Source organism: Lepidochelys kempii, chromosome 2, assembly GCF_965140265.1.
Source record: "Lepidochelys kempii isolate rLepKem1 chromosome 2, rLepKem1.hap2, whole genome shotgun sequence".
In the NCBI taxonomy this organism is placed as follows: Eukaryota; Metazoa; Chordata; order Testudines; family Cheloniidae; genus Lepidochelys; species Lepidochelys kempii.
The window spans coordinates 181,181,018-181,205,217 of record NC_133257.1 but is presented as its reverse complement, the minus strand read 5'-3'; positions in this window follow the sequence as shown (position 1 = coordinate 181,205,217).

Below are 24,200 nucleotides of genomic sequence, written 5' to 3'. Positions count from 1 at the left end.
TAGGAATCGACTCCACCAGCAGCCAAGCTCCCACCCCACTTCCTCCCCAGAGCGTGCCGCTTCCCTGCTCCTCTGCCTACCTCCCAGTGCTTCCCGCCACCAAACATCTGTTTGGCTGCGCTTAGGACTTTCCAGGAGGGAGCAGGGATGCAGTGCGCTCAGGGGAGGAGGTGGAGAAGAGGCGAGGCTGGGGTGGGGATTTGGGGAAGGGGTAGGAAGAGGCGGGGCAGAGCCTCATGGGAGGGGTGGAGTGGGGGTGGGGAAGAAGAACCGAAGTAATTCTAAAAGTAAATGCCTGTTTTGTCATTTAAGTAAGGTGCATTACTGAGTGTCTGTATTTTATTAAAACCCCTCTTCGCATTATAGTTTTTAAAAAGTTAGTACGTTGACTTTTAATAGCAAACTATATTACTCTTCATTTTTTTCATTTTTGACTATACTTTTGTATCGCTGTATGAAAAGGTTTCAGTGATGTGGCCCTCAGACCAACGTACTAGTCTTCATGTGGCCCTCATGGTGATTTGAGTTGGAGATCCCTGGGCTCTATCTACTTTATAATGGTGCCCACCCTGTTTAAACCTGTTTCTCTTTTTTCCACTACAATAATCCTGTGTGTTTATAAGTCACATTTTAGCCAAGATTCTCAAAGCACTTGAGCCTGAATCCCATTTACACAACTCTGGCATTAGAATGGCCATAAATTACACTTGCATTCACTTTAATGCCTCTTTACACTGCCCGAGAAGTGAACACGGGCTTTAAGTAAATGAGAATCCATCTCATAGTGCACAATTTATTAATTTTCACACTATCTCTATGAATCAGATAAGTTATTCTAAGACCCATTTTACATACTGGTGCATAAACTGAGATGGAGCTAGCTGAAGTGACTGAGCAGAGAATAAAATGCAAGAAGTCTGTTCTCACAGTCCCCTGTTCTAACCAGTGGATAGTACTTCCTGTACTGCATATGGAGTTCACCCAGAAAGGGAGTTTTAAAATTGTTAGCTAAAGAAATATATGGGGATTGTAACCCTCACAAATCCTTTCCTTTCACCTTCAATACAGAGAGGGCAACATGGATGCAGCTTTGGGCCTTATGATTGGACTCATTTTATATGCATCATACTGAGTGGCTAGTAACCAAATTATATTCACCTACCACTTTATAGCCCTGTGGGTGAAAATGGGAGCAAAAATTTGGCCCAAGGACCCTAAAAAGGAAGGAAGATCTTGTGGCTGAACCACGACTCGGAACTTCTGATTTCAAATTCCTGCTTTGCCACAGACATCCTGTGTGACTGCAGACAAGTCACCTATTCTCTAAAATGGGAATATTAATACTTTTGACCTCTCCGGGGATGGGGTGGTAAGAATCAATTTATTACTTTCTGTGGAGTCATATGGGCCATAGAACTACAAAGAACTCATTCAGCAGACCATCACTCCAGCCACGTAGCACATTGTTTTCAGGCCCACGACTGACGGGGATGTAATTCCAGATGACCCTCAGATTCTAACAAAGCAAGGGGGCTTCCTTAACTATGACCTAACAAACCAAGGGGAAGGCTTACAATTAATGGATGGCTTTTTGGACAAGGGAGATGATGTTTTCCCAAATGATTTTGACTTTATCTCCACTTTTGTTAACAGTCTGTATGGCTACCCAGAAGGGGAAAATATGCTGTGGGAGGCCATTACATTCACCTATGCTGTCTGGGAAGATGAGGAAAACCCTGAATGCTCTGCTTACTGACCACCAGTGGTTGGCTCACTGTTGTGACAGCTGACCTGCCTGCCCAGTACTGCTCCCCAAGGTATTTCTGTGCATTTGATCACCACCGCCACAGTAAAACAGAACATGTTTACATGTTTAGAGCTTTGCTGTGGCCCATGTCACCACAGTACCTTGGCATTTCAAATGTTAATAAATTAATTCCCTACATCTTTTATATAAATATATAGAAAATAATTGGCTGAGCAAAGTAAGGTCTTACACTCAGCTTGGTGGAATGTTTCTGTCTGGAGCATCATAACTAGTGGGGGAGAGAATGAGTAACAATGCTTTGGCGGACACTCTGAGCCCCTGGCATGAGAGGGTAGGTGTAGGGAGTACCTGAAATAAAGAGGGATGAGAGCGTGGCATGACACAGAAATTGTGGAGCGCAATGGAGGAATGCAAGGAGCCCCTGGCATGTGCAATGAGCTCACACTACTGAAGCAATTCAATGTGCATCCCTCTAATAGTCAGGGATCAACTAGAGTATATCAAATCATGTTACAAAACTCTTTAAAAAAACCTCATTCAGCCCACACAGTAGCATCTTTGCCAGCAACCAGCCACTTCTGAGTTCAGGAAGCTGTACAGTGACAGAATTAGTTTGGCGTTTGAATAGTTGACGGCCACAGTTTGCATCGGCAGCATTCCGCCCAGCTCCATCAGCCCAGCGTATTTTTAGCTCTCTCATGCAGAGAGGTATTTATACAAGGCACAAAAGCAAATGAACATCTTTATTAGGCGTTCATTACTACGCTATGCAATATAGCATGCCTCCTCCCATTTTGGAAGCGTTAGACAAGCTTTCTGTACCAGGACATGAATCATATTGTTTGAACAGGAAACTGAGCACTGGCTCAGAAGATTCCTGGCTCCTCTGGAAGAGCTGAGCGTGGGGATCAGGGTCAAGGCTGGTGACAAGGCGTAATATTTCCATCAGTGGGAAAATAGCGAGTGCCAGATCCTCCATGTGCATAACTCATTTTCGTTCAGTTGACATCAATGGAGCTATGGCATTTTACACCAGCTGAGGATCTAGTCCAGAGTGTTAAACAACTGTGATTGGATTCTGATGCATCAAGATCCTGATGGAATGACAGAAGCCAGGGCAAGAAGATTTAAATTAGGCTCCCCGCCCCCCATCTTAAATAAGAATAAATAAATCTCAATCTAGTTAGCAGACATTCGAACGTTAATACTTCACTCTGAACAAGATGCTGCACAATGGGTTATTTGTTAGCCACTAAATTGGCATGAAAGCACCAGTTGCACATTCCATGTATTATTGGCTCGTGTAGCTTCACTCAGAATAACGATTGCAATCTTGGGTATACAGCCCTTTGCCTTGCAGTCAGAGGGGTTGTCAGCATTCCACCGTCAGCACATTTCTCTTTCTTGCTCAAGAGCTGTACCCGACACATGTCTCAAATTGGAGCCCCCTGGCTTCCCAGAAAGAAGTCCTACCAAGTCCAAGCGGTTTCACCTTGTGCACACAGGAAACTGCAGTTTCTGACCTCTCAAATGTTGCCGACTCATGATTCCACATCGACAGCTGTGCTTGGATTATCAGGAAGAAGTTACTGACAGTTCTTGTCACAGGCATAATGAATGAGCAAGGTTTTATAATTCCACTTTGAAGACTGCTCTTCATTTTACTGCACACTGGGACCCAAGAGTACCCTTCCCTCAACATCCTAGTTTGGGGCTGAGCCCCACAAAACCCAACGTGGACAGGGACAAGCTCCACTAGCAAAATCCAGATGGCGGGACCCTAGTCATAGAAAGCCCTTCTGGAGAGAGAGCGTGCTGAAGCACAACTCTTGCCCCACTGGAGTGAGGGCCCATAAAGAAAGAGGTCTGGACCTGCCAGAGATAAAGGCAACGTGGCAGCTAGGAGATCCAACGCATCTCTTGGGCAGCCTCGGCTGGTGGGGCTTTTATGGAGCCCGCTCTGGAATTTAAAGCTGTTTTCCCCTGGAGGGATTTACCAGGGGTATCGCTATGTATTCAAATTGCACTCGCTAGGTCAACAGCTGTGAAATAAACTTGCAAAGCTCTATACCGCATCTTCAAATCATTGCATGGGTAGCCCTGTGGAAAAAGCGTATGTTCCCATTTGGGAGAGACTCAGTATTTCTAAGGTGTGGATTGCACAACCTGCATCCAGTGGAACAACTAGTCCAGCATACCCAGTTTGGTAACTAATTCAACATTGCTGGGGATCCTGCTGTGCATATTTCTCTACAAGAAATTCATGCGTCTCTCCAGGTTGCTCCCTGTCAGAGAATAGAGAGGTTCAGGACAATGGGCTAGAACTAAAGAGGACGTCAGAAATGGGCATAAACATAACATCGGCTATTACAAAAGGTGAGGTGGAAAGAAAGCAAAAAACTGTTCCCAACGTGCTATTTCTGGTGCTTTTTAAAACCCAGAGAGGACATGGCCAGCTTTTGTGAGCAAGTGGAGGAAGAGAATTTGTGGTGTTGACTTAGGAACCCTTAGGAGTCACATGAATAAAACCTAAACGCTAAGCTGCAAGTCTTGTGGTGCACCAGTATATCGCTCTTTGTGCCACAACTAACAGGAGCTGCAAGCCTCTCCTATCCGTCTTCCACACTCCCATGCTCTCTTGATATTCCATTGCCAGGACTGAATCCTACAGCTGACAGAATGTGGCCCCTGCTTGCTGGTTTTCCTCTGGTTGATGCAGGGAGTACTGAGGTAGTAGCTCCAGAGAATGGGACTAGTGGCATGTATCATAGTACAAAGCATATTTGTTTTTTCAAGACCTACAGCAAACAGTGAACTGATAGTCTTATAATGCATTAAACCGTTAGGATAGTTGCCCTTGGTCCAAAACCAAGTCAATGGTTGATGCTCTAATTTGATGGTAAACTGGATGCTCAGGATGCTTAGCTACTGGCCAGAGGATTTTTAAGCATTTGTACATGTTAGGTTTTGTTCAGCAGAAGTTGGCACATGACTAGCATAATCCTTCAACAAGGTCTTGATTGTTCCAGTGTTGAGCAAGCTCCGTCCCCAAGCCAGCAAAGCTACTCCCCTGCACAGTGGCAGTCGGAGCAGGGGAGTGTAAATATAATGGGGTAGAGCAAGAAGGCATCTTGCCACATCTGAAATGCCTGGTTACATTCTTCTTCTTCCGCGGGAAGGCTTCCTTCATGGCAGGAGGCTGTTTTCCTATAAGGGCACACAGTGGGCCCTTAAGAGTCCAAAGTGGTGAATTAACAGCAGTAAGATATGTCAAAACATCACACACTGGACTGGGACAAGAGACCTCCGGAGCTGCACTGTGAGGATCTGGACAGATACCTGCATTAATACCGGGTTTAGCAAGCTCAACTTTCTGAAATCCCTGTTTCAGGCCAGCACATGGCTCTCCCCCTAGCACCTACATCATAATATGTTGTAGAGTCACAGGTCCAAGAACCCACTGGTCCACCACTAGGGGTCATCCCCTATATTAATAACAATACATAGCTCTTATATGTCACTTTGTATTAGTGGATCGTAAAGCACTTTACAAAGGAGAGAAGTACCATTATCCCCATTTTACATATGGGGAAAACTGAGGCACAGAGAAATGACATGACTTGGCCACAGTCACCCAGCAAGCCAGGGACAGAGCCCGGAAGAAAAGCTAGGTATCCTGAATCCCAGTCCTCTGCTCTACCTGCTAGGCAATGCTGTTGTCTCCATTGACTTCTGCTGCTCTAGCATCACAAAAAGAACAAATGTAGCCCTCATCTTTAATAGACATAGAAGACTACTGTGATAATCTAGTATGACCTCCTGTGTAACACAGGCCATAAGACTTCCCTGAATTAATTCCTATTTGAACTAGAGAAAAATAAATTGGAGTAAAATAATCAGTATTTTGAGGTCTTATTCAACAATATCCATCAAGATTTGTTAGCAATACAGCTTATTCTTTACAGAACCGATATGTCTTAAAATGGTCACTACTGCTATTTTAATATGTTTTCTTTTCATAGAAGTTTCATAGAATATCAAGGTTGGAAGGGAACTCAGGAGATCATCTAGTCCAACCCCCTGCTCAAAGCAGGACCAATCCCCAATTTTTGCCCCAGATCCCTAAATGGCCCCCTCAAGGATTGAGCTCACAACCCTGGGTTTAAGAGGCCAATGCTCAAACCACTGAGCTATCCCTCATTCCACCCCAAGTGCCTGCCTCTGTCAGTATGAGAAATCTTGAGGGCCTTGGTGATTGTCTGGGAATGAAGATGAAATAAACACAAAGGCTTAGATTTTCAAACATGGGCAGCCAATTTGAGATACCTTAAAGGAGCCTGATTTTCTGAAGGCAGATGGATGTTCAGCACTTTCTAAATATCAGGCCCCTTTAAGGTATCTCAAGTTGGGCACCCAAAATTAAGTCACTCAAAATCATTTGTCACTTTTGAAAATGCAGGCCGAGCTGCGTCTACACAAATAGCCTCCAAAAGCCAATGACATTTGTGACTTGCCCAGTGACCCATTCAGACAATTCCTGAGTGGGCTCTAGATGGGCATCTTTTCTAGATGGGCAGATACAATTTAATCAGTTCAAACCGGTCTCTCAGCTTGAAGTGGTTCTTTTCCATTGCCACAATTTGCTGGGTTCTCTCTTGCCAAAAGCAATGACAATGCAATTAAGGCTGTTTTTGGCTGTGTGCAGATCCTTGCAAGGTTCTTAGTATACTTGTGCCTGATGAGATACTTCACATGCCAACATCCTGTTTATCTTGTTCTTGAGAAATGCAACCTCACAAATTAAGATCTTCTTACACTCTCAGAAATAAGTGGTCCAAGGCCTCCCTCCCCAGTTGCCAGAGATTCCTCCCTTTTGAATTCACTCTGGAGTGCTGGCATACGATACCTGGGCTGTATAATTTGAGGCCCTTTGCGTCTAGCCCACCTTGACACCTTATACATGTGTGAACATAACTGTCCATTTGTCCCATATGCATGCCAATTCCCAGGTGTTTATCCCATTTCTGTTTATGTTTTCCCAGGATGCTTCTCTTTGACATTGACTTGCCTATATCTGTGTTACCTGATCAAACCACTGTAGTTCAACTGAAATGTGCTGCATACCTAAAAGGCTTCGCCATCACTGGTGATTTTTAAATCAAGATTGTATTTGTTGGATTTTTTAAGATATGCTCTAGTTCAAAAAATTATTCTGGGGAATTGCTATGGCCTCTGTTATACAGGAGGGCAGCGAGGGTGATCTCTTCTGGACTTAGAATCGATGAAAGATCCTCAGCCCTGCAAGCAATCTCATCGCTGGAAGGTGCTATCAGCCAGTAATGGGGTGAAGGAGCAACACAGAGAACAAGAGGAGTAAATGCCATAAGGTTGGAGGAGCTGTTAATGGGGCTTTGTATTGAGAAGATGAAAAAGAGAAAAGGCTGGAGGGAATGGCTGAAGAGAAAGGCATGGAGTAGAGATCCTGGTGGATGCAAGGAGAGAGCTAGAAGATGCCTGGGGTCACATTAAAGGTGAGGACACATGCTTTTACAATAAATATAATGCAAATGTAAGATTCAAAATCATTAGCAAAATGTGCGCGTAGAGTCCCAGAAAAATGTACTGCAATAAGTTTGTGGCCACCTACATGGGATTTCACTAGTTGTCACTGAGCTGGACCCTTGGAACTTCACAGCAACAAAGGAGCTAGAATTCAGATCCTCCTGCTCCAGAAAATCAAGCCTCTAACAGAGGCTTAAAAGAGAATCTCTTTCTGTTATAGCAGTATGGAGCCTAAGACATACACAAGAACAGTTCTGATTACATCCAGTAAAGGGCAGGGATATATATACACATTTAAATGACCATGACAACATTTAACATTTAACATTTTTAACATGTGGATCTGAGTTGTGGATGGATGGCAGTTGACGATATCTAAAACAGTCTGTGGAATCTAGCAACCTCAGCTTCATTTTAGACAGAAGTGATGCTGTCACCTGTAGGTGGGGGGAATACAGAAAAACAGAATTGGACCCTGTGTGTGTATTTCTGTCATCATAAATAACCCAGTATCACTTTTGTTTACCTAGCCCATGTAGTCGCTGTAGCAATGAGGCATCAAACTCAAGTCATAGCAACTAGGGTTATGGAGAAAATGGTGCTGCCTTATTTTCAAAGGCCCTGCTTCAGGGAAGGTGAGAGTCCCCTTGATACAGGTCCTGGCTTGGGTCAGGTCAGAGACAGCCTGTTTGCCTATGCTCAGACAGTTGGGGCTTTCTTGTGCAGTTTAGTGGGTAGAGCACCAGTGCAGCTGAATTTCATTCTTCCAGTGTCTTTTCAAGTCTGAGCACAAACTTGATTTTGTTTCTTTAAAACAAAAGGACAAAGAGACTTATGTTCCTTATCCATAGGCAACGTACTGTGTAGATCCAGTTCAGATTTTCCCCACACTGCACCTTTATGACTGGGTCTGATCTGGATGACTAGGGAACATACAGAATTTAGGCATCAATCCAAGAGGTCCCCAGGGGTTCAAGCTCTCACCGGCCCATATAGGGAAGAGGAAAAGAAGATCCCATCCACCGTAGTGTGAACACCATTCCATGCAAAACTCCCCCTTCCCAATGTTTAAAAAGTTTACATCCAGCAACGATAGATGTACCATGAATCCACTGGGGAAGCAATACTATTTCAAATGTTTTCACGGCCCTCTTAAAACCTCCTTTCTTCTGCTGTGGCCAGAAGAAGTGAGAGATTTTCAAAAGCCTTAGGGCTGGCCTGACTCTGCTTCCACTAAGTCAACTGTGGAACTCCCATTGATTTCAGTGACAGCAGAGCTAGGCCCACTCTGAGCGTTTTTGAAAGTTCCACTCTAACAACAACAAAAAAACCTGCTGCTCACCATTTTCTCTGGTCTGGTCTACGCTACAGAGCAAGCTTAACACAAGGCAGCTTACGTTGACCTAGCTGTGGATGTGTCTACACTTAAATTTCACTTCCGGTGATGTAACTGCCCCACTACACTGATTTAATAACGCCACCTCCACAAGTGACATAGAGTCAACGTCAATGTAGTTAGTTCAATGCAGTGTCAGTGTAGACACTATGTTGCTTACGTCAACTGTCATTGGCTTTCAGGAGCTGTCCCACAATGCCCCACACTGACAGTACAATCAATAGAAGTGCTCCTGGTGAGGATGTGCACCGACACAAGGAGTAAAGTGTAGACATGCACAAGCGGTGTAATTACTGCGGCACCTGTATGCCAATGTAAGTTAGGTCGATTTACTTTTGTAGTGTAGACATTGCCTCTGTGTTTGTCTTTTAGGCTCAGATCCTGGGCCTAATGCTGTATATAAAACAACTCACATATAAGTCTTTGAAAAATCCAATTCTAACATTCTAAGCTTTGGGGCACAGGGTGTCTGTGTGTTTGTATTCTCTACAGGGCCAAGCACTTTGATGGTGTGAATGATAAGAATAAAAGCTGGCATGTATAGCCAAACTTGAACTTAACTATCCAAACCTCTGGTCTATACATCAGGCTAGTAGTTTCATGACACAAGGCCATCTGTGAGATTTCCAGACTTTCGTGCTTTCAGATGGGTCAGAGTTACTCTGAAAACAGCTTTCCTTGTGGAACTTCTATGGCTGGCCAAAAGAGAGAGAATACAGAAGCCAGCAAAAATTGGGGGGTAGAAAACAACTTACTCTGCTTATTTGAAGCTTAAAGAAAGTTTTGGTCCCCATTTCAGATTTGAGTGAAAGATTGCGTTGGTCCTTATTTGACTGAAATGTTCACATATTCTGTTAAAGCTCACCTGATATTGTTATTTCCAGGCTTGCTTTTTTATTATTATACATTATTTGATCTACAGTAGCTTCTAGAGGCTCCAACCAGAGTGGTCTCCATTGTGCTAATTGCTCTACTCACATATACTGAAGCTGTCTCTGCCCCATAGAGATCACATCTTAGTCTGGTTGAGCGTGATGTAGTAAAATGTCATTCCGTGGGCAAGTTAGTGACAGAAAGGCAGAGAGGTGTCATTGGATTCATAAAAAAAATAATAATAATAAAAAATCAAATCTACAGAATTGTAATTTCACCCTCTGTGGCATGGGAGGCGGGATTCATCCTCTTGTTGTGGGGAATTTTGATAATACGATGTTTCAATCTTAGTTTAGGACAAGACACACGGATGAAACACACAAGTGAGTGAAAGGGAGGAAAGAGGGGATGGAGTAACAGTAATACAACCATGAGGTGATCTTCCCTCTCCTGGCTTGGCATGGGCCTGCACATGTCACACTGCTAAGAAGAGCTAACATCAAAGACAGCACTGTAGGGTTGGCTGGGTGACAGCAGTGTGAATGCAAAACGGTACCAACACTACCAGGCAGTCAGTCTCAGAAACATGGCGGGAGGTCAGGGGAGGAAGAGAGCTCTCCACTGGATGGAAGGCATCCTTAAGTGTCCCAGTTGATCTCTGGTGCAGGGAAGGAGTGGGAGTGGCAAGTGGAATGGGGCAATTTCATTTCTTACAGGTAAGTGCCAACCTCTTTTTTAGTTTTTCCACATTGCCAACCCTAAGCATTTGGAATCATCAGGCAGGCCCCAAAAATCAGGATTAAAAGTCATAGAATCATAGGACTGGAAGGGACCTCGAGAGGTCAACTAGTCCAGCCCCCTGGACTTATGGCAGGACTAAAGTATTATCTAGACCATCCCTGACAGGTGTTTGTCTAACCTGCTCTTAAAAATCTCCAATGATGGAGATTCCTCAATCTCCCTAGGTAATTTATTCCACTGCTTAACCACCCTGAGAGTTAGGAAGGTTTTCCTAATGTCCAACCTAAACCTCCCTTGCTGCAATTTAAGCCCATTGCTTCTTGTCCTTTCCTCAGAGGTTAATAATTCTTCTCCCTCCTCCTTTAACAACCTTTTATGTACTTGAAAACTGTTTTCATGCCTCCTCTCACTTTTCTTTTCTAGATTAAACAAACCCAATTCTTTCAATCTTCCCTCACAGGTCATGTTTTCTAGACCTTTAATAATTTTTGTTGCTCTTCTCTGGACTTTATCCAATTTGTCCACATCCTTCCTGAAGTGTGGTGCCCAGAACTGGATAGAATACTCCAGTTGAGGCCTAATCAGCGTGGAGTAGAACGGAAGAATTGCCGGTACTTCTCGTGTCTTGCTTACAACACTTCCAAAATGACCTGCATATTTGCTTCCCCCTCACCCCCCCAAAAGTGTTACACTATTCACTCTTATTTAGCTTGTGGTCCACTGACCCCCAGATCCCTTTCCACAGTATTCTTTCCTAGGCAGTCATTTCCCATTTTGTATGTGTGCCACTGATTGTTCCTTCCTAAGTGGAGTACTTTGCATTTGTCCTCATCGAATTTCATCCTATTTACTTCAGACCATTTCTCCAGTTTATCCAAATCATTTTGAATTTTAATCCTATCCTCCAAAGCACTTGCAACCCCTCCCTGCTTGGTATCATCTACAAACTTCATAAGAGTGTTCTGTCTCTATGCCATTATCAAAATCATTGATGAAGATATTGAACAGAACCGGACCCAGAACTGATCCCTGAGGGACCCCACTCATTATGACCTTCCAGCTTGATAGAAAAGAAATAAATGTTGCATTCCTTTTATTTATATTCTAGCTTTTGAGCCTTTGGGGTACACTTGGGTGCTGTTTTCAAGCTTTTCTTTGCAAACATGAGGACTAGAAACTTACTTCTATTTTTAAGCAAGGGCTGAGATTCTCATAGGAGCAGGGGCTATAAGAAAAACACGAACTATCAGGAGACTCACAAAAATTGAGAGAGTTGGTAACACTGGTTTCAGTTCATATGGGTTTTGTTTGCACCTCTGCTCCAAGTTTAGAACTATAAAAAGCTCAAAACAAACCTCCTCAGAAACTGACATTTCACCTGATGTTCTAGTGAAACCCCAGTGGAAAGCCATACATTTGGCCCGAGTTCACTTTGAACTTGGGCACCGGAAAGGGGACCTGCTTACCTTTCTGGTTTGTAACTATCCCTGAGACTGGGTGAACCTTGGATGGTTTGGGGAGGGTGGGAATGAACATTTCTCTCTGCTCTAAATAAAAACTAGACAGAGACGAATGTGGAGAAAACAAAAGAGCAGAGTCAAGAAAGGGGTAAAAGGACACAGGAGTGTCCAGTGTCCCATAATTCCACTTTCATTACTAACCTGTGGATTCAGCAAAAAGCTTTCAGTGAAGTCCAAATGAGCTTGTTGACCTGCCTTGTTACTTGGAGCATCTGAATGATTCTGACTAGCCTGCCTCAACCTTGCAGCAAAAGCTCAGCCCAGGACAGACCAGCATGAATTTTCCCTAGCCCTGGCAGAAATTGCTGATGCAGTTTAAAGCCTTAGGACAAAAAGTAAAAAATAAAGTGTCCAAATGTTAAAAAATACCAGCATTTGGAGCAGGAGTTTTATTGCTGGGGGCAGTGCAGGCCCAGCCTGAGAGAGCACACTACAAATATCAATATCCATTTAGAAAAGGGATCAAGTGTCAAAATCATTCCATCAGTGAAAGCTCTGTAGCGTCACCTGGGCAAGACTTCCCCATCTCCACACCTCTTTGCTGCATTATACCAAGAGCTAAAATGTGCACTGCTGAACATGAATGACAATTTAATGGGGGCTGCCAGCTACAGCATGGACTTTACCTCTGTTCAGTGGGGCAAATTCTATATTCATCTCCCTTCTGGCTATGTCCCTTTTGATCTTTTTAAATGCGTTTGGCTGTTTAGTTTTAGAGCTGGGTTAATACTACAGAAAAATGTCTGACTTGTCATTCGGATTTGTAACTCAATGGGCTTTGACTGTTCAAACCTGTTTTGCGTTCACTGTCCACAACTATCTGCAGGTGGGAATCACAGACCCCAGCTGTTACTGAGCTGCCCACAACAGACCTTTCAAACAAGATCCCCTCTAGTAGGGACTCTTTTTCCATTTCTCCCCCTCTTTTGCCCATCAACTGCTAGAATCCCTCAACTCAACAGGAAACCAAAGGCATTCTGGGGAATTGCCAGAATGACTCTGATGTAGCCTTTGGAATGTTTTAGCTGCTTTAGAAATCAACTCTACTATTGTGTGTGTGTTTGTATATATGTACGCAGTACATTTAATGCATATGTCACAGACTTCATCCTCCCATACAGGATTGGGTTGCCAAAAAAACACTTGTTTGTATTTGCTGAGCTGATCTTATGGTCTTTTTTTAACGTAATTTTCTGAGCATTTAGTTTAATCATTGGTCCAAACACTCATGTTAATTTTGGGAAATATTTTTGAGCAGTTGGGATACTTGACGAATGACTGTTGCTTAAATGCAGAAAGAGCCTTTCTGAGATTTTTGTTTTGTTTCAGTGCATAAAAAATGGACAACTGAGCTGTAGATGCCTGTCCAAACCCTCACTTATATAGGAGTTTAGGATTATTTAGATGATGTCACAGGAGACAAATATAGTCATCTGAATTTTTAAATTCCTACCAGGCACACATCCTTATGGGATACTGAACAATGAAGTTTGAGGCGGTTGTATCTGGAAGAGCTGCCTCTTTTTCTATACATGAAATAATTGGGGCATGAGAAGAATTTTTTTGTTGATGATGATATAACTCAAGTGCTAATTGAGGCTTCAGTCCATTAAATGTGTGCATAAATCCATCCCTTTTTAGTAAAACGCTTAAGCAGCCGGTTAACTCCAAGCACATATGTAGTCCTGTTGACCTCAGGGGGACTAGGGATATCCTGAAAGTCAAGCATATGCTTAAGCACTTTGCTGGATCAGGGTCTAAATAAATACAAGTGTAAGCTTATTGTTATTGTCAGAGACACGATGAAGTCCTCTAGGGACTCTGCTATTGTCATTGATTGTATGTGGAAGGCGCTCAGACATTCTGGGGCTGGCTGGCAGCATAAATAACTGAGATAGATAGATAAGGGAAATGTTTATACTTACAACCAAACATAGCAAGTAAAAATCATCTAAAGGAAGATGACCTGTCATGTGAACTGCTCATTGACTAGTAATAGTGTAATACCAGAGGCTGCTAGTAAACTCTGCATGTTTATTTTCGAGAAGGATTATGTTTAACGGAGGGCTGTCCAGCATAAAAGTGCAAAGGAACATACCTAAGAACACAAAGGTTAGCAGGAGTTTATCTGTATCCGTTATTTTTGGATGCTGTCAGTGTGCTTGATGTTGAATAGAACATGGAGCAGGCATGATTTTTGCCCTGAAGGTTTTACAGGCTCACTACTTATTCCAAGAAAACTTAAAAAAAAAGAAGGAAGGAAGGAAATAAATGTAAAGAAACACGCAAACCTTTAATAGCAACTTAACATTAAGTTACTCCATGTATGAGCAGCATCCAAAGCCAAATATCTTGTTCATCCATTACTACTAACTGTAATGGTAGTTTCTGGGATGCAGGCACCTAGGAAATGGATTGAGACTACCAATTCATTCCATGGCCACCAACCAGCCATTGAAGAGTGGTAACTTTTAGTCATTAGCAACCTAGAATGGATTGAAATCTACGAGTAGAGATGGACCCAATCTGCAAAGTTTGATTCTGGATCTGAACCCAAATGTCCCCAAAAGTTCAGATCCGGGATTTTGGGGGGTCCATTTGGATCCTATTATTCACCCCCCCCCGACCCATTCAGTTGCTCTTCTCTGCATTTCCTGATACTTGACGAGAAAATCTGAAACAAGACAAAGGCTTCACAAGTTCTATTTGTGGGAGCTAATTAGATTTATGAGTGCATCTGTGCTAATTCCTTGTACGTGTGCCATCACAAACAAATATGAGGGATTGAAAGTGCATCCTGTTTACACCAGCACCATGGCGCTGGAGAGAAACATGTTTAAACAAACTTGGAGGTCACATTTTAATCCTTCTCTGTTTAGAAAAACTAATATTTTTTTATACCACCATGAAATAAATGTTTTTTCCTCTCAAGATTGAAGACTCTTTCCCCTTAAACTATCAGCAAAACTCCAACTTTTTCTTTCCTTCTTTTCTTTTTCTTTCCAGCTACATGACTGCAGTCCCTTAAATTAGGTTTAGAATGACAAAATGTTTATAATAGCTAACTCCATATCTTAACATTTTACATGTCCTAAAAGTTTGATTGCTAAAAAAACCCCACTGTTTTGAAATGCCACAAGCACCTTTATAAAATTGACTGGCTCTATTTGTACTAAAAGGAATGCCTTTAAAAATGGATGTTGAAGGGAAAAAAAAAATCAGAAAGTTGATAAAGTGATTATTGATTAAAATATTGCAGAGGCGAGCAAGAAATTTACACTGTAGTTGTGTCTTGTAACCTCACCCTGTAAAAGGACTTTGCTTTTGTTTTTATCATGGACTGACAGCCATCACGCCATAGTTACGTTTACAACTGAGTTTTCATTCTAAGCCAGACCTGGCTTCTCTCTAAAAGCCACAAAATACTTTAGAAACTTATCTGCCTCAAAACTGGTAGCTTCCTCTTAGGGTCAAGGTAGAATTTTTTGGCTACATTTAAAGTGAATTGGACAAGAGGTTTGTGACTCAGGGACCCCTTCAAGCCTATTAGTAGAAGACAATCTACAGGAAAGGAAACCTACAAAAAGAAACAACCAGCAAGGGGGTGTCCTGTTTATGAATAAAGACAGAGGATTGGTCTAGTACAAGGGTAGTCAATAGGTGGACCATGGGCCAAATCCGGAACACAAAAATCTATTATATTGTTCCTATTTTATTTCTGTATTATTTTCTCTGGAGTCTGGACCTTGACTATATCTTGACCAAGAAATTTGGACTTTGACAAAAAATAATTGATTGTCCCTGGTCTAGCACATCTTGGAGTCCAAAGAGAGACACTGAATTTACAAGCATGTATGTCTCGGAGAAGGATCACAGCCACCCTGGCTGTAAGGCACTGCAAAGATTCTGGGTGAGTAACACTCTACTGACCTGTGAGGCAATGCCCATGTAATTCTGAACACCTAGCAGCTGGTAGTTGCAATAACACTAATAAATATACTATCTGCTTGTACAGGGTTCACTTGTACAAACATAGCATTTATTAATATTACAGAGCCTCTGTAGGTCACCCATGACAGTTATGTAAACCACTAAAAGAATGTCCATCCACTGCTTGCATGTTTCCTTGGGGAAATCTATTTCCAGTCAAAACATGTATTTGTTTTCAGTGGATGTGTATTTTCATACCATGGCTAAGAAAAGCATGGTGGGCTAAGTATATCCCAGCTGTAGTAACATTTTACTGTAATGGATTTATATCAGGGATGAATTTGACCCACTATGTTTCTTCCATAACATTTTAGTACTATTTGAAGTGCTCCCAATCAGCTAGGAACCAAAAGTGCAGCATTATAACTGCAAAGGTATTATTGATGTGCATGATTTTTATCTCTCACCTGTGAGAACCAGAACTAACTATTGAAGAGAATGGAGTAACACTAATGTAAATCAATGTTCAGGCCCATGATTTTAAGGAATCCTAAGGTTCTCTTGCTTTTCATCCCCCATCCCCAGATTTAGAATCTGAGATTCTGTACACAAATCATGTCATATAAATCAGTTGGGGATATGAAAGATTGCAAAGGAGTGAGTACATCTGTGAATCAGACCTAAAACTAGATTATACAGGGCCACATTTTCAGAACAGCCTGAAATTTATCTGTGGGTGCAAATCTGACTCCTAGTGTCTTTAACTAGCCATTTATGGGGGCAAATCAAAGGGAGGCCAGGCCTCAGTCCTTCTGAAAATCTGACCTATAATACTCAAATTAATTCTGTGTATATATAAGGGAGTGTGGGATCACACATGCAGTCCCATGAGCTGGTGCCATAGCGTTTGCATCTGGATCCAAACTTCTCCAGGTGTGGAGTGTTTAGACCCTACCATATGGAATTATACCGGGCTATCAAATGAATAACTGAAGGTATTCACTGGAGTCTATTACTGTCGTCAGTGTCACTGAGTCCCGAGCATGCAGCTGGCCTAAGGTACAGTATGCAAGCAAAGGCCTCTTACATTTAGAGTTTGCGCTGTTTCATCTCAATTTTAGAACAGAAGACCTGCAAGTCACAAGAATCGTCTCTTTCCTTTCCTCTAGTCTTCCCATCCCTTGTGCTATTTACATCTCTGGAGGTATACAACAACCTGTCCTGATGAATGCAGTACCACAACCGGAGATTAGACATTCCCATCACTGCCTGCACAGCAGTGGTTCATGGGGAGTAAAAGTCTGTTTGGAGAGGCAGTATTATAATTATCATATGGTTATCCTACACTCTCCCCCCACTCTTCTGTATCTGTGGCAACAACCTTATGAGATAACCTGCCCCATGGGAAGCTTTCACTGCTGCTCTCTGTGCTGCAGGTAAATAGAGGACTGCAGTCCCAGAGCTGTTGATCTAGAACAGGGGTGGGCAAACTACAGCCTGCAGGCTGGATCTGGCCCATCAGGGCTTTGGATCCAGCCTGCAGAATTGCCACCCCCATGGCGCCGCGGGCCCCACACCGCTCCCGGAAGCGGCTGGCACCATGTCCCTGCAGCCTGTGGAGGTGGGGGACAGAGGACTCCGCATACTGCCCTCGCTTGTAGGCACCAATCCCCGCAGCTCCCATTTGCTGTGGTGCCTACAGGCGAGGGCAGTGCGCGGAGCCCTCTGCCTGCCTCCCCTCCCCAAGGGGCCGCAGGGACATGGCGCCAGCTGCTTCTGGGAGCGGCGCAGGGCCAGGGCAGGCAGGGAGCCTGCCTTAACCCCACTGTGCGCCATTGCCACCCTGAGCTGCTCCAGGTAAGCGGTGCTGGGCTGGAGCCCACGCCCCAAGCCCTCCTGCACCCCAACCCCCTACCCTGAGCCCCTTCCTACACACCACACCACCTCCTGCACCCCTGCCCCAGCCCTACATTCATGGCCCGGCATGCAATCTCCCCAAAAGTTTGCCCACCCCAATCTAGAACCTTTCATGAACACTTTCAATGGTAGTTTGGAGCCTAAATAACCATTGTCCAGCTGGGCCTGGTTCTCTAAACACACAACATGCAGAGAACTAGTCTGTGAAATAATTAATGAAGCCACAACACAGGACTCAGCATCGGCTGGAGGGGAGACTCAGATCACTGCATAATTTGCCACATTGCATGGGGCTGGGGCGTGGATTGTTACAGTCCTAACTACCCTTGCAGGGAAGTAAGGTGGAGTAATGTGCCACACCTCTAGCACTGTTCAGATTTTGGCTGTTACAGTGTAGAAAGATGCTGATATTCCCCTTCAACCTAACCCAGGCGATGGTAGACAGGAAGGGAATTGTGCCTCAGTCGTCTCTGAATGGTCATGCATCCCTTCCTCAGGGCTGTCTGAAAAGGTACAATCTAGCCCTCTGAGTGGAAGTGCTGTCTGCACAAGAACCTTAAAAGGCCTAGGGATTAAGTCACAGCCAGGCTATTGCAGATCATGACTAAGGAATATCGATGGAGCTGTGTGGGGAATAGCATCTGTTAGCACATCTGCCTCAAGCCAGTATCAATCTCTCACTTTAAAAAAAAAAAATCTTGACTTGTAGAAAGCAAAGCAGTAATTTATGTGCAAGAGAAGAGCACCAGTTCCACACTCTTGCAAAACAGTACATGATTAGAACCCCCAGAGTGGGGGACATTGGTCCCATTCATTTCATGGGGTTTATACAGGGTGGAATTTGGCTTGCACTGCTCACAAATACAAAAGCTGCCCCAGCTCAGTTATTGTGCACTACCTTCTTCCACCATGAAACGTTTAGTGTGGGGAGCTTGTTTAAAAGCTGCATGATGTCTATTTTCAGGGTGAAAAACTTGATTTTTCAAAAATGAATCTTCTGTTTCAAAACCGTTTCAGTTTTTTGAAAGAAAAAAAAATCCACCATATGACTCAGCCAATCAATGACACTTAGCAATTTGGGGCAGACGGGAGAGAGAAATTGAAACCAGCGACAAAAAAACAAACAACTATTCTCCTTCAGGAGAAGACTTCAAAACACCTCTCCCCCCCCCATATATATGTATATGTATGTATATACACACATACATACAGAGAGAGAGAGACACACACACACACACAGAAACCCTACTGAACTAAGCCTCATGGTATCCCTCTGAGCTATACACAGAGCACTGTACTTACTATGTCCTAGGGGCACAGCATGTTCCAGTGGTGAGCACACAACAGGTACATAAAAGATCTTGGGTTCCCAGCCTGGTTCTGTCACTGACTCACTATGGCCCAAGGCAAGTGATTGAACAGCTGAGTCCATTCTTCCCTCTGTAAAACCAAATCACATGTGGCACTGGTAACAGGGTGGCTTGCCTATTAAGGGCTGGGGCTAACCACCCCTGAGTACAGAATGAGCCACAGCTGGGAGAGATTACAGTGATTGCCCTACGAAGAGCAGCTGTACTACACTGAAGGGAAGAAGACCAAAGTTAAAATTGCCATGCTGTTGTGCTTAGAGACTGTTAGGAGTGAGCAGGTTCCTGCTAGGGCTGAGACTCTAGCCAGGTAGGGCTTGGGAGTAGCCTGCGAAAGCAGGAAGACCTGGGAGATGGAAGATAAACCTTGTTTTGGATTGTACTTTTTGGATAGACTGAAAAACTTCATTTTGAACGTCTGTTAATTTAATAAGGCATAACTCAAGAAGGGATGGGGAAAAAGTGTTTTCTGAGCTCACTGAACTCAGGTCAAGAGGGGAAACGGAAGCAGGCTGTCTGGACTGTGACTTTAGGCCATGAGGGGTTACATGAGAGATGGCTGGCCTTGCTACAGCACATATAAAGCATTTAACTTGTTCAAGGTGATTTAGAAGCACTGAAGGGCTATATTTGTGCCTATTATTATTCAAGCTGGTCAAAAATTTTCTGGTGGAGCATTTTTCTGCTGGAAAATGCTCTTTTGTCAAACCAAACCACTTCGCAGAAATGTGTCAATCTGTTTCTAAATGACTTCTTGTTTAGTTGTCAAAGCACATGCATGGGAGCCAGGAGATACAGGTTCTGGTTTTGGCTCTGTTACACTGCTCCAAAGTTTCCCTGACTGTAAAATAAGAGCTGTGTGGGAACTGGATTTTCTGTTTCATGGGAAATGCCACCATTTTTCTGTTGCAAATGGAACAAAACAAAAAGTGTCTAAATTCCCATGAAATTACATTTAAAAACATATCACTAAAAACATTTAAATTGATAAAATTAGAAGATTTTGTTCTGATTTCAATTTTTAAAATATTTAGATTATAACAACAAACTGAACCCAAAAGTCATGTAGAAACAGAAAATGGAAATGTTCCATTTTGAAAGGGTCAAAATGTTCCAGTTCAGCTTTTTACCGAGATCTCCATTCTGATGCTTTTTCTTTATTAAAAAAGAGTGTGTTGAGATGGACACAGTCTGCCAAATGTTTTGCAGACCATAGCTACAGAGTTGCTACTGCGTCTTCCTGCTGGTCTGACCTATGATGAAGTGAAACTTCGGGTTGACCCCATTGCTAAGCAGAGCATCAAGCCATGCACGTCACTGGATGCTTGTGCCTGGGGGTGGAAAGGAAGGCAGAAAGACCCAGGGAGGTGGTGGCTGATTGTGCATCGGGCACACAACTGGAATGATGCACTTGCAAAAGGGCTTTCTCAACATGTGTGTTGCTGCCATAGCATGGGGAGGAGAGCTTGACTAAAATTCCACTGAAGGAGAAAATAGCAATGTGGGGGCTTGTCGCCATCAGTATTCACCATGCTGAGGGTGGAAAACAGCACTGCATGGTAATAAGCATGCTTTCTATCATTGCTTTTGCAAGTGTTCTGGAGAATGGCTTCGATCAAAACAAGAAAGAAACTGGAGATCTAATTTTACCTGCTTCTCTATAACAGTCTTATGAAACTGCTTCATCTCTGCCAGCTTTCTGTGCCTATAAATATGAGAAAAGGTCAGTGCAGCAGGTGGGAGCTCACGGGTATTTGCTATGAGTGTGATCTGGTTAGTCTATTATTGTTTACTGGCCTCTGCATATGAGGATGGGAGAAGAGAAGACAGAGGGTCTGTTGGTTTGCCGGGAAAGAGGAGGTAATTTGTCCAAACCGATATCAGCCTTATAGGTTTGGATTTGTCATCTGAATAGAACAGAGGTTTGGGCTTTGCAAAATCGGTTCATACATTCCTGCTTTGGATCTGGGTTTTTAAGGCTTGTGCAAAATGACAAACTCCTGACAATAACTGTTTTTCACACTACTTTTTACTAAACAAACTGTATCACTGTGTTTCAGAGTAACAGCCGTGTTAGTCTGTATTTGCAAAAAGAAAAGGAGGACTTGTGGCACCTTAGAGGCTAACCAAATTATTTGAGCATGAGCTTTCGTGAGCTACATCCGATGAAGTGAGCTGTAGCTCACGAGAGCTTATGCTCAGATAAATTGGTTAGTCTCTAAGGTGCCACAAGTCCTCCTTTTCTTTTTGTATCACTGTGATTCAGTCTCTCAGGTTTAACCACAGCCTCAGAAACAGATGCAGTGATGCAATGAAGCAGTGACTGGCACGCTAGGAATGCCCCACTCTGAAAAATCTCGGAAGGAAGCCGAACCCTGACTCCTCAGGGCCCAACAGCAATCATGCCAGTTCTCCATCTACACTGTAACCATGGAGGTAGAGTCTCTGGACCCAGTTCTCTGCTACTATGTGCCTTGTGCGATCCCTTACATCTGTGCAAAGTGAGTCTGAAAGGCTAACCAATCAATTCTCCACTTGCACACACCGGTGGTAGCATTTTGCACTTGCTTTGTATAAATGTAAATGACTACAGAAGAAGCAAGACAGGGGAGAGTCAGCATCCAGGTCATTGCAGACTTGTAACTACATCAATACTGCTAATCGAGACAACTGGTGTGAAGCCCAAATGAAGAAATGCTGCACAGGTGCACGTTATCCCAGTCACTTACCCGGGTGCAAGCCTAGTGTGACAGCAGTGCAGCATATCCAGACTGCATTTCAAACTCCATTAGTGCCATTCTGTCAATGTAGCAACACTGGTGCAAACCCTCTCCTAGGTCATTGTTTTACTGCATTCTCCCCTTCCTATTGTTACTGAAAGAATAGGGGCGCACGCCAACAAAATACAACTGGCCCTTTCTGAATGCATTAAAAACTCCCAATTGTAAGCATAAATATATTTAAATTACAAACTCAGTACCTGATCCTACGAAAGGGGTCTCTGCCCATGTACAGTGCTCCACTTTACTATATGCAGCAAGCTGTAAAACATTCAGATTAGACTGGAAACTGCAGGGCAACACTGACCCAGCCACAGCCTGTTGTTGTCACTGTGAGAATATGGAGACACTTAAATGAAAAGCTAAAGTCCTGTGGTCTCTTTAATCCAGTAGCTCAAGATTTTTTTTTTTTAAATACTTAGAAACAATCTTTCCCTAGTGCCTCACTTTCTGGCCATTAGACAGGGTTTCCCTTCTGAATCAGAGGGTGCTGGAAGGACCTCAAAATCTGGACTGTAGCTAGGTAGTAAGGTCACTGACACCTAGGGAAAATTCAATCCATTTTCCAGCAGTGTTACTCTCTGTTGCAGCTGTTGAGTTGCAGCTGCCTGGCAGCTTGCTGCCTTTCTTTTAAAAAAATCTGAGGCTTGCTCTCAACCAGTTCTCAAACTGGGGGTCAGGACCCCTCAGGGGGTTGTGAGGTTATTACATGGGGAGTCGTGAGCTGTCAGCCTCCACCCTAAAGCCTGCTTTGCACCCAGGATTTATAATGGTGTTAAATATATAAAAAAAGAGTTTTTAATTTATCAGGGAGGTTGCACTCAGAGGTTTGCTATGAAAGGGGTCACCAGTACAAAAGTTTGAGAACTACTGTTCTAGACACAGTCTCGGTACCACTTTAACCTTACAATTCAGGGTGTAATTTTATTTTTATATATATATGAGCTGGGATACCACAAGAGGCTATTATTGAGGTACTTTGGGTCTAGCAGGAAGCACTAGAAGCTTCCTGTGAGAGCCTGCTTTTGTGTGATGGGCAGCCTAATTTTGTGGATCCATGAGTTTTGGTTCATTCAGTGAAGTGTGCATAAGTATTCAAACTTTTAGGTGCCGATTCATATTGAATTTAAATTTTGAAGCTCAAGAAGTCTACTCCTCACAAATGTAACCCTTCTGCCCGTCAGAGTTGGCAGCAATAATGGCCGGGTTCAATATCTAGGGGATCCATTCCAATAACACAATGCAAACTGGCTCGAGCCCCCACCCAGTGACCTGGGACAAATATATACCACCCCGGCTGGGCGCCTCCAAGAGACAATACTTCCTCTCTCGCAAGCACATAGTCTGAGTGTAGCAAAAAACCTTTTAATAACAGAGAGAAACAATGTGGCATTATGTTGGGGAAACACCACCAACAGGATTCATAACACAACCCATGAGAGAAAAAACCCACCCCAAGCAAATTGGGGCATGCCCCTTTCCCTTTGGTTCTTGAGTCCAGCAACCCCAAATCACCCAAAGTCCCAAAAGTCCAATGACCCAAAAGTCTCTGTCCCTGGTCAGGGCAGCCCCAGAGTTCAAAAGTTTATCTGCGGAGCTTTACCTCCCAACCTGGGTGGAGATGGGACGGGGGTAAGAGGCACCTTACATGATCTGAAGCTGACCGCCCCACAGCTCCATAGGCCTTCGCTTCGCTCCGCTCCACCAGCCGCCCCACAAACTCCTTCACTCAGCTCCGCGGCCCACAAGCAGCTCCCGCCGTCCTACGAACTGCTCCACCAGCCTGTCCACAAGGCACTCCAACCATCCCACAAACTGCTCCACAATATATCTTCAGGCTCCCCCACAACTTAACACAACACTCAGTGATTTCAGCTCTTAGTCAGTTCAGCTCTTTGGTGAATTCAGCTTGTAGTAGGGGAGCCTCAGTGCTGGTACGCCATTAGCCCAAAGTGAGCTCAGCAGCCTGTAACTAGATTCCTAATGGAATCAAAATTAGCTCTGATAGTCCACAGTAGAGAGAGGAGGAAATGCAATTAGCATGTAAGACCCTCACCAAGGGGCCCATGCCACCAAGTATTAATACTTGTCACCAGCCTCTCTCAAGTCACAGAGTTTTAAAACCCTTGCCTAGCGAGTGCTATTTAGTCGATGGTGAGTCCCTCCATCATAACAAAAGGCCAAGTACAGTTCCAAGCACAGTTCCCATAATCAGGGTAATAACAATTTATTCTTCCTTCCCCAATAACAGAGACACTGGGGATCCCACAGCTGCCAAAGTGACCATTTGGGCAGCTATGGCCTCATTCTAGGTGGGGTGGGTGTGCCTATGCAAATGAGATCGGC